At 48.9% G+C, this 11,189-nt stretch overlaps 1 long non-coding RNA gene across 1 annotated transcript; it reads left to right on the forward strand.

Moving 5' to 3' along the window:
* Positions 1-1,670: 1,670 nt before the first annotated feature.
* On the forward strand, positions 1,671-10,112 carry LOC131580145 (uncharacterized). The gene is made up of 3 exons (XR_009277825.1): positions 1,671-2,105; positions 2,295-2,609; positions 10,010-10,112. It is a non-coding gene; the product is annotated as an uncharacterized LOC131580145 (long non-coding RNA).
* Positions 10,113-11,189: the final 1,077 nt, after the last annotated feature.

Consider the following 11,189-nt stretch of genomic DNA (forward strand, 5'->3'; position numbering starts at 1 on the left):
GTGAAACTTTGTGTTACACGGGCAGGTAGCTGCAGTCATCAGCAGTTCAGCCCCAGTCATTAGGGGCACTGCAGCACTGTCTAGGACACTCAGCACCAGCTGCTAACTGGTATTTTCCCCGAGAAGATCTCTGCTTCTCCAACACTGTATTATCATCAGCCTCTCAGCATCTCCCTTTCATTTCTCTGTCCCCTTATTTGCTGTGATTGCAGGTGGTGTCTTGGGTAACTCCCATGGACTGTGGTTTACCTCTGGCAGAGCCAGGGCCTCAAAGACTTCTTTTCCTTTTATAAAGAAATAGGCTGTTAACACAGGGACAGACTGGGCAGGGGGTAAGGAGGCCGGGGTGGCTACACCTCCTAAAGGAATAGACACCCTTTGTGTGCTGGGTCTGTGGGTTACACATCTCTGCCCCGCTCATATGAAAAACTGTTGAAAGGCTGCAGCCATCAGAGGGGTGTTTTCCATGCGTGCCGGAACAGCAACGCAAATTTGAGCAGTGAGATGACAAGAAACCCACTAAAAGAAATAAAGAAAGGATTTCCTGCCTCGCAGACGCTAAAACCCCATTTTGGAAGTGAGTGGCTGTGAAAGGCATGAGGCCATTCAAAGAATTGGGGCTGTGTGCTACCGGGCCCTCCGAGGGTTCGTCTGGTGGAGGAGAAACAGCTCGTGCTCGCGTTAACCTGCTCCCAGAAGGTCTATTTCATCCAGCCCCCTGAAACAGAGACCAGGCCAGAGATGAATATGAGTTTTCTCTGCCAGTTAATTTCCAGCACAGACTGCACGCAAAATCTTCATTTAAAACGTGTAAATGACAGCGAAAGAGCCACAAGGGAGCCAGATTTTAAGAGACCAATTTGCTGCCTGGGTTTTAATGACTGTGCACCACGGTGAGCTCTGTGCTGCTTCACTGCTGAGCGTGCTCAAGGAGAGGATGAAAGAATGGACAGACAGACAGGCAGGGGCTCAGCAGAGCCTGCATGTCACCCTGGAGGATAAAATATTGTAGGTTATGCTCAAAAAAACTGGGAGAGGTGGCCCTCCCTTGCTCCTGAGGAACAGAAGGAGGCTTTGTTTCCCAGACGCGTGGCTCGGAGCTGCCCCACGGCACGTTTTGGGGAGACTGCTCCCTGCCAAAGGGGGATTGTCTGTCTGGTGCCCTGTGCCTGGTGGGACACGGTGATGACGGGAAGCTCTGCTTCACTAGAGGGCCTCAGCAGATTGGTTCCTCTGAACACCCTTGGCAGGTTGTACCCCCAAATCAGGCTCCAGATGTTCCCCCCTTGCATTGCAGCTTGCCTGCCTGGGGTGTTTCTCCCTGCTGCCCTTCGCTTGTTTCTTGCGGAGCCCTCAGCTGCCAGTTGTTTCCAGATGTTTCCCTCTGCTGCTCACCCTGCCTGGCCGCTCTCCTCAAAACACAGGGGTCTAAGTACCCCGCTGCCGGTGCCTCGGGGCTGCCCCAGGATCTGCGTGGGGGACGCGGCAGCCAGTTTGTACCGTCCCATAAAGCGCTCTCGGCTGCCTGGAGGAAAGGAAGACGCAGGCTGGTGTGAGCCCAGCCTCTGCTTTACAATCTCTTTCCTGCCACTATAAATAACCTCGGCGAGAGTCACTTCAAAGGGAAGGGCTGGCGGCGGAGAAGTGGTTTGGGGACCGAGCGGGACAGGGGCGTCCCACTGCCCGATCCCACCCCGGCGCTTTGCATAAATAAATAAATCATGCAGCAAGGGAGAGGTGGAGAGAGAGGGCGAGCAGAGGAGGTTACTTTGGGAAGCCGCGCAGCTCGCTCATCCCAGCCCCGTAGTTCGGAGGGAGTGTGTCATGTTACAGGGGAGCCGCGATCAGCCAGAGCACAACGTCGCCGGAGCAGCTGAGAATTACCTCTCTCTAATGGGGACTTTCATGTGCAAGCTCCTGGCCAGTCTGCGAAGGAACTGAAACTGACAGCTTAGAAAGAATCAAAAACCTACCAGCGAACCAAAAGACTGAAATACAGGAAGAAGAAAACAAACAAACAAACAAAAAACTTGATCAGATTATTTTTTCCCCTCCTCGCACTCTTTGCTGCAGTTGGATCCCTTTTTTCTGCACCCCTTTTATGTGTGTGTGGTTTGTTTTTATTTTTTAAAGACACCCTCCCCGTCCACTTTTGCCATTATTGCTGTCACTTGTGATTTGCTGGCACTGGGATCCCCTTCGACGTTCTTTTTCTATGCCTTCTGGATTGTGCTTCTTGGAGTAGGAGTGAAGCTTTATTTATTCTATCTATTTATTTATTTATTGTTTCTCAGGACAGGGAGGGAATGTTGGAGGAGAAGAGCTGGAAAGGTGTCGACGAAGCAGCTTTTGACAGGGGGTGTGTGGCTCCCCCCAGGAGCGGCGATGGGGAGAGATGCTGCCGCCTCCCTCTCCTGCTGGGCTCGGGGCTGCCCGGCGTCTCCCTGCTCTCTCTGGTGCTGAGCCTCCTGCTGTACTTTCGGACCTCCGATCTGCAGTCCCGGGTGTCCCACTTGGAAGCGGACAGACCCACACAGCTCCCTGCCTGGCTCTCAGCAGACCAAATGGAGACAGCTATTTTGGGAAGAGTTGACCAACTGCTCAATGAGGTCGGTGTTCTTTCATTTTTGCATGTGTAGTTTGCAGTATGATAGATTTTAGGCATATGCACGCTTGCATGGTCACGTTATCCATGTTTCCCCCCTTCCTTAAAACTGTATCTCTGCACAAGTGATGCTGCTGCTAGGCTGAATTCCCTGTTCCTTTGAGTCCCTCCCACCTCTCAAACTTGCTTGGCGTTTACTTCTCTCTTCTCAGCCCATGCCGTAGCTGAACCCTGCACTTTGCAAAGAGGAAAACTTCATCCCTGGTCCTGGTGGGGAGGCAAAAACCTCCAGCCCTTCTCTTCAGGAGTGTTGCATGCTGAAAGAGTTAGAATTAGAGCTAGAGGTTAAACCCATGGGTTTGAGCCCCAGGAGAGGGACAGGCAAGGCATGTTGCAGCCAGCAAGGCTACAGGAAGAGGTAATTGCAAACACACCAATGTTGTTATGGGCTGGCATTGCTGCCGTACCAGCCCTGACCCCTTCCACAGCTCCTGGCTCGGGAAAATGACACACACTGGCATTGCCAGGATGGTTTCTGGTACTGCCAGGGCATCAATGCAGAGCATATGTCTGTGTTACACTCACTTTGAGTCCCATCCAAACTCCACTGGAGCCTGTGGGCTCTCCTCTGACGACGAGGGAATGCTGCTACTGGCTGCAGCAGGTCAATAAAGAGGACCCAAAAGCACGGATTATTGTTGCTGACACCTTTTACTTTGCTGTGTTGATGCTGCTGGGGGCTGTCTGTGTTCCCCTGCTCTGGCTGCAATGCGTATGCCTTGCCTTGTTGGGCTTTGAAGTGGTGTTGACATGTGTCAGGGAGCAGATGGTGGCTCATGTCTCTGAACTCTCCAGACAGGTCCCCACTGACCTGTTCCCACAGCTCCGGGAGAGGCTTGGGGGTGAAATTCAGGGCCGGAGCCATTTCCACCCACCTCTCCTTTTCTCTGTTTACTCTAGCTTTGGCTTGAGTCATGCTGGAGAGATCCCTGGGGCTAGCCCAAAAATTGTTTGTATCTGAAAAAAATCCCTCATGGGCTGCTATTGCCAAATGAGGTGAGGAATGGGATGATCAGAGTGCTGACTACTGGGATCTGCCTTGGGCAGTGCTGCCTGGCACCTGCAGTGACCTGGACCCCCCCCTGCTTTCTAGGAGCAGTGAAAGTCTGTGGTGAGGAGTTTAAACCTACAGCTGACAGGCTCTGCTTCTGTTTATGGGTCTTGTGAGAGCAGTCCCTGGATCTGCTGGGGTATGCAGCCAAAAGCTGTGAACCTTGAGTTAGCAAACACTGCAGGAGCTGAAGGATATGGTTTTGAGTTGCCTTTTTGGATGAGGAATAAGGGAAAGACAGTGTCCATGGGGCAATATCCTACTTTAAAAAGGGGTTTGGGAGAGGCAGGAGCATTGTGAGTGATTGGATCTGTGCCCTGTGGTTGCACTTTCACATGGGGACTCCTTCCCTGCCACCAGGCAGGGGATAAGTGCAGCAATCCCTCTGTTGCTGCTAGCATGTGTCAGCTGGGAAGCCAAAATTTATCTCTACTGAGATTTAAGAAGTGCCACAGTAGGGCTCCTGGGAGTGGTGCCTGGGGCCAGGTGTCCTGCTGGCTCTGCTGGCAGCGGCACCTTTACACCTTTTTATTGCTCGACTTGGTGAGGAAATGGGGGTCTCATGATGCCAGTGTGCCCAGCAGCACCCCTGTTTCCTGAGCAGCCCCTCCTGTGCTCCTGGGGGTGGCCACAATCCCCACTGCAGCCAGTGTGGGGAGCAGCTGTAGGACAGCAGCAACTGCTCGAGGGGCCAGCACTTGCTTCTGAGTACCACCAGGGTTACCAGCTCCATCCTGGGCCACAGCTTCTAAAAGAGCTTGGAGAAAAGTGCTGGAGACTGTGGAGGAGGAGGGATGCCTGGCCCGTGTCTCCTGTCCCTTTGTACCTGTCACAAGATGTGATGCCCATGGGGGAGGAGGGCTCTGTCCCTCGGGGAGGAGACCCTTGCCAACTGTGCTGCCCACTTCTGCTCAGCATCGAAACTTCAGACCTCCACACTCAGCCAGAGGCACTGGCATGGACCAAGCAGCTCGAGGGCCAGGGCAAGGGGCTGCTGGTGGACAGATGGTGGGGTGCCATATGAGGCTTTTGATCAGGAAAGAAAAATCCTTCTGGTCCTCCTTTTCATTATGTCTCAAGTGGGGCCCTGGACTGACTGGTGAGGGGCAAGGATGGAGAAAAACAGGGTAGATAAAGGGAGCAGGGAAAGGATGGGAGAAAAAAAGTAAGGAAAGCAAAATAAGTCATGCTACCATGACTGGGGGAGAGGGGTTGCAGATGGGCTTGCTGTGGTGGACGTGAAAGTGGGATATTCATCTCCCCCTGCTCAGACCCTCACCGCCTCTCATTGCCACATCCTCACAGTTTCCTGGTGTTTCAACCTTAATGGGTTTCACAGCTGCCAGCTCAGTGTTATCCATCACAAAATAAAACAGCAAATCTTTAAAGGAACCCCAGCTTTAGAAAAAAGCTGGTCAGAGGTGGGCAGGGAGATGGACAGGGAGGCACAGCACGGGAGCACATTTCTAGCTCTGGTGGCTGTGAAGATGAGCTGGAGGGATGTGGTGAAGTAAAGTCTGTGAGGGCAGATAGGGGAGCTCTAAGGTTATACTCAAAATCTGTACTGAAGTGAGCTGGAGTGTGTGGAGCTCCAGTCTGGGCCATGGCAGTGCCCAGGTGCGCCCTGGGTGTTCCCAGGGGTCTGCAAGGGATAACATACGGATTGCACTGAGAAATGCAAATTGCCAAAGTCCTTTCAGAGACCTTTCTTCTAGCTAAAATAAAGCAAAGTGGCAGGGAGAGGAGCTGGGTTGATTTGCTTATGATAGTAGTTTTAAGGCAGCTGGTGGGGATGTTTTCTCGATCTTGCAGGCTGGTTTTCAAGCACTGGTGTCTGGCTGTGGCCGAGTTTCCATCTCAGCTCAGGAGGAGCGAGGAGAGGGCAGCAGATGCTTTCCCAGAAGCAGCCTGACCAGTGCTTCTTTTGCTACTGTGTAAACCTCTGCCTGGTGTAGGCGAATACCACCAGGGAATTTTCTACCAGACTCAAATTGACTGGGTTTTCTTGTAAAAACATCTGTGCAGAACGGGCCAGAAACAGGTAGTACAGGGAGAACTTTAACTCCATGTAGGAATTCGAATTCCTCTGCATTTATGAGACATCATAAAATCATACAAGGAGCACAAATAAATTCACTACTGGCATTTGCAAGAGAGGCAAAGCTTTACAAAGAGGAAAACAAGGTCCTTTCCCATGCTGGGTAACATTTGGTGCTGTTTCACTTGCCAAAAATTCATCAGGGTGGAGAACAGGATGGATTCAGTGTTGTTGCTAGGAAAAAAAAAAATTCCCCGAATTTGTGAGTTTGTAGAGATAGAAATGTGTATGTGTGATGCAACAGCAGGTAATCCCGTGCACCCTGGGGGGAGATCAGCTGCCCCTCAGCCTTCTCAGGGGCTTGTGTTGAAGGTGTTTCTTGTGGCTTTAGTGATTCTGAAGGGATTCAGGAATGTGCCTGTGAATGGGGAGGGAGCACTGACTCTCACTGCTTTCCCAATAGTCTCATTTCCCTGGAACTCTTTCCTTACTTATGGAAGCAAAAGAGGGACACCAGAAAACTCCTTTTCCCTCCCCCTTTTATTCCGTGTCTCAAAACACACTGCACAAGTTTGTAAGCTTGTTCTAAGCATCCCCTGCCTACATCTTAACTTAGTGTTCTTTGCCCCACAGTGAGAAGATCTATTTTTTTCTTTCAACTTCTCTGGTAGATAAGTCCCATTTCCTTTCAGCTGCTTGCAATCGCTGTACCTAGGTGGTGTTATTTCCAAGCTTTTTGCTCCATCTGGCAGGACTTGCTGCTCATGCCACATGGTCCCATGATCCCAGGAGCTGGGCCTTTAAGAAAAAACCGGGGAAATTGGAGGTAAAACAATAAGAGTTAACAAAACCACCCACCCCTGAAATCCTCCTGATGGTTGTAATAGATTATCTATTTAAAATGTGTTTCTCTTAGCTGTTGGAGATAGTGGTGGGAAATGATTTCACCTCCCCGGGTGACTGCAAACAACTGGGAATGCTAAAGAGCTATTAATCTGCCCCCTTTGAAGAAGTGCCCTCCCTCTCACCTAATCTCAAGTGCCCATCCAAAATAGACAGGCACTTGCAAGGTTTAGACCGCAGCCCCTTTCATGTCAGAAGTGGTCTTGCTGTCGCTGCTCTGTCCACTCATGTCAGCCCTGTCCTGTCACTCACTTGTGGTGAGTTAACAAAACCCACGGGAAAAGCCCGTGCTGCCTTTACTGCCCATTCCCAGCGGGTGTTGCAGCTCGGCCTTCCTGGCCTTGCCCTCTTGCAGATGGGATTTTCCCTTTCCTTTCCCCAGTGCCTGATAGCTCCCTAAACCCACATAGGAGCTGTGGCTCCAGCGCTGGCAAAGGCTCTTTTCAGCAGTGAAATTTTTTTCAGTAGTTTTACTTTTTTGTTTGCTTGTTTGGGTTTTTTTTGGTTTTTTTTTTGCCATGGCATAGGGGGAGATGCAGGTGTTATGTCACTGGATAACGTCACAGAGGAGATCAAGCCAGCTCTGCTGACAAAGCAATCCCCTCCATAGGAAGTGTTTTCAACCTTTCTGGAAGGCATCCTGTTGCTGCTCTTGATGTTCTGTGCTCCAGGGATCCCCCAGGTGAAAAAGAAAACCCCAGATGCCAGGAAGGAGATTGCAAACACTGCATTCCCAGAGCCTACCTTCTTTTTAAATTTTGCTTACAGAAGCCAACCTTGCCCTAAAATGGAATGGTTTTCTGTGGCCCGGGAATGAAAGTTTCCTCTTGGAAATGACATTTTTAGAGAGAAGTACATTTGGTTTGCTCTCCTGAACAAAGCCAGCTTCTTGTGTTGGACCAGGCAATATTTTGCACAGTGGAAACGAGGGAAGCAGAAAAGGCTGGGGAGCTTGTTTTGTTTCACCATCTCCACCCAAAGTTGAACTGAGGTCTCCAAGAGCCAAGGATTTTTTCTGTGGCAGTGTTTGTTTAATAGACTGTGCAGGAGAATGAATGCCAGGCGCTCCTAAATCCCTGGTAGGTTTTGCCTCCCACTAAAGGGGAACAATCCCACTGCACTCCCCAGAGATGTGCAGAGCTCTTGGGCTTGAGGGAGACATGAGTGATGGGGGACAATGTTCAAATGCTGGTAAGTGTGCGATGGCTGCATGGTCATGGTGCACAGGGCTGTGCTCCCAGCCTGCCCAGCAGCATCTGCACCTCCCTCCTGAGGGGCCCCATCCCTGAGAAGGTTATTTCAGTTGCCCCAGGTCTTTCCACTACCTTGACCCTGCAGATAAAGCCTCAGGGAAATGTTATCGGCCCTGTTCCGTTCCCGCTCACGTCCTGCTGGGTCATCACTTCCCTGTCCAGTTATGCTGCTCCTGTCTTTGTAAAAAGCTTCTTGCAGCACAGCCTAACTCGGCCATTCCCCCTTAGCCCCTCCAGTGCCTCTGCACTTGGTGGGGCAGGGATCTGTTCGATGTTTCCTTGCAGATTTGTGTCTTTTAAAGGCCCCTGTTGCAGTCAGGGTGTTCGGACACTTATTGGATAGGAAATGGCTTTCTGCTCCTGCTGTTGGAAGCCATCACCCCTTCCTTGTCTGAGCCTGATTCCCAAACATGGGAACACCACCCCAGTGTGGCAGTCTCCTGTTGGGACGTTTTGGTTGGCACATGTGTAGATGGGAATGGGGCTGTGCATGTCCACATACCAGTGTGAGTATCCAAAAAAAGGCTCTGCTCTCCTCCTTGTGCCCATGTTTGACCACTAGCAGTTAGGGGCCAGGCAGTGCTGCAGAGCAGAGCTGTGCCATCTGGGATGGCAGCAGAATGGGAACGTGCCCAAATGCAGAGATTCACATATCTGTGCTTTTAACTGAGAAGGTAAACACTGATGAAATGCTCTATTTCCATTGGGAACTGGCAATTTTTCTTGCCTAAAACCCTCTCTTCACCCTGTTATCAAATCAGCTTGCTATCAAAACATTTCAGTCTACCATGCAAAATAAAGCTCTGAAAATATTTGATTTCTAGTCTGTCACAACAACCGTTACTCTTTTGACTTGCAATGAGGAAGCCAGTCTTTTCAAAATGAAAAAATGGAAATGTTCCAGCCAATTCTGCCTTCTTTCATCCCAGGCAGAAACAAATTGATTTACTTTTATCCTCTCTTAAAGATTTTTTCTCCAAATTGATGCCTTCTTTCAGGAAGATGCTCAGTTACTTGTGAAAATGAAGCAATTTCTATATGAACTTGGGCTTGGGCTTCTGTTGTGCCCTATATGAGGCTATTTCTTTTGAAGTATTGGCCCACTTGTGAAGTAGTTCAAAAAACAGGAAAGCTCAACTGGGATGGGAATTTGGGCTTGAAGGTTAGGAGGGAAGAGAGAGTGATTCTGAAGCTTAGGAACTCCAGCAGCTCAGCCTTCTCAAATCATTAACCAAATGTGATTCGCAGACATTAATGAATAACTTATTTGGATTGATTTGCATTTTCTTCACTAAATTGCAGTTATTTTATAAAGTCTGTGAGGGGTGGTGAGGATGCTAACCCCAAAGCACATTTTGCTTAGGACATGGGTTAATTTTGTTGACGTTCCCAGTAAGGGAAGATGCAGTGACCTCAGGTAGACTTTATTTGCCCTTCAAGAGATCCACGGATGATCCCAGAGAGCAGGAGACTGACACGCTGGCACTGTTAGAAACCCAAACTCCTATATGAAATGAACATTCTGACAAAATTCCACCTTGTGGAAGATCTTGCTAGGTTGTGTTCTGCCCTTTGGGGAAAAATTAAGTTTCACAGCATCTGAAGATTTCAGGGGATGCTGTTGCTGTTTTCAGTTCATCTTCAGCCGCAGTCTTGAAGTGGGACCCTTCTGTCCATCCAGGTGTCTCCAAAAGCATACAGAGTCTGCTGCAGGGTGGAAGAGGACCTGCTTCAGATCTTCATTTTCTGTCCACTGAGTGGGTCTTCTGAGAAATGCAGCTTTGTCACGAGGACACAGTCACCAATTTATTTGCCACTGCCTGCTCTTGGTTTTGTAATGCCTGTCAGGAGGACCACATTTGGAGGCCATTACGAAACTCCCTCAGCCTGCTTTCAATCAAGCCCCGCATTTCTAGTTAAAGACTATGAACTTTGTTGCCTTTCTTCGTTCTCAAACTGTTCTGCCCTGTCTCTCCCATCTCCACTTGGGCAGCATCCCCTCCCAGTTCCACTTTTTCAAGAATTTGAGGCTTTGGTTTCAATGGTATAAATTAATCCTTTATAAATTAATCCTTTTTCTGTTTTTCCTCTCTTGGCAGAAATTAAAGTTCCACTTACCAAGACATCGAGAAGTTCGAGACACACACCAGCGATGCAACTGCCCGGCAGGTAGGGATCTGGGACAGCTGGCACTTTGGAAGGACCTTTTTTGTCTACATCTCACTGAAGGATTTTTTAATGCAGTCTCCTGTGTGAATGCAAAGCTCTGTGTACTTCCCTAACAGTTTGCTCCAGGTATAGGAAATTGATACAGCGATGTGGGCACCAAGTCTGGTATGTACGTAGGTGCCAACATGTGACAGTAACAACAGGACAGACATCCAGGTAGGTGTCTAGATAGCCAACAAAGAGAGAAGGATGCATCTGGATGGCCAATATTCCCACTGATTTTAGATACCAGTTTTGAAGTGGGCAGAGAAGCTCTTGGGAGGTGCCTCTTTGTTGCCTGATTTTGGAAGGTTTGAGACATGTAGGCTAGATCAAACACCAAAGCTGAATTTTGGTGAGCCAAAATGCCTCTAAGATGAAAAGATTTGAATTCCTTGGTGTTCTACAACTATCTGAGGCATCTTGCAGAATTAGCAGCCTTCTGCTAGAAGCAGCCATTTGTGAGATGCTTGAATGAAGTGGTCACTTGAGGTCCCACTCATACAACGTACAGAACTATTATGGGATTGCCCAATTGCATTATGGTTTTAATCACGTTAATATCAAAAGGCTCTTTGAGATGCATCTTCTGAAGTGGTTTCAATACAATAAGTGACAAATTGCTATGGAAAAAACATTTGTGAATGGCATTTCATTCCATGAGTATGAATCATTCAGCCTTCCTCATTGTCTTTTGATGCATTTGACTAGAAAAAAATAGAGAAGTGCCAGCTACCACTCACATCCAAAGCTGAAGTTCTGGGAGAATTTGAATCTGTGTATTGAAACTGGGTGACTGAAACTTGTTTTGCAAAGAAGATGGCAGGGAAAGTTATGTCTGGATGAGCACATGAAAGTAGCATTTCCATTTTCAGTGGTTCTTCCAGTGGTTCTCTTTGGTGTCCAGTGTGACAGTATCTGGTGGTGTGCTTATCAAAGGGTATTTAAATGTGGTCAACTGCTGGGATAAAGGTGGATAAAATTACAAAGGGGTTGTCTTTGTTGTAGGTAAGGTCTCAAAATCATTGTATTTAGGCTTGTACAGAGGTACAGTCTCTTGCCAGAATAAAA

The sequence above is a fragment of the Poecile atricapillus genome, chromosome 6, assembly GCF_030490865.1.
Source record: "Poecile atricapillus isolate bPoeAtr1 chromosome 6, bPoeAtr1.hap1, whole genome shotgun sequence".
Taxonomy (NCBI): domain Eukaryota; kingdom Metazoa; phylum Chordata; class Aves; order Passeriformes; family Paridae; genus Poecile; species Poecile atricapillus.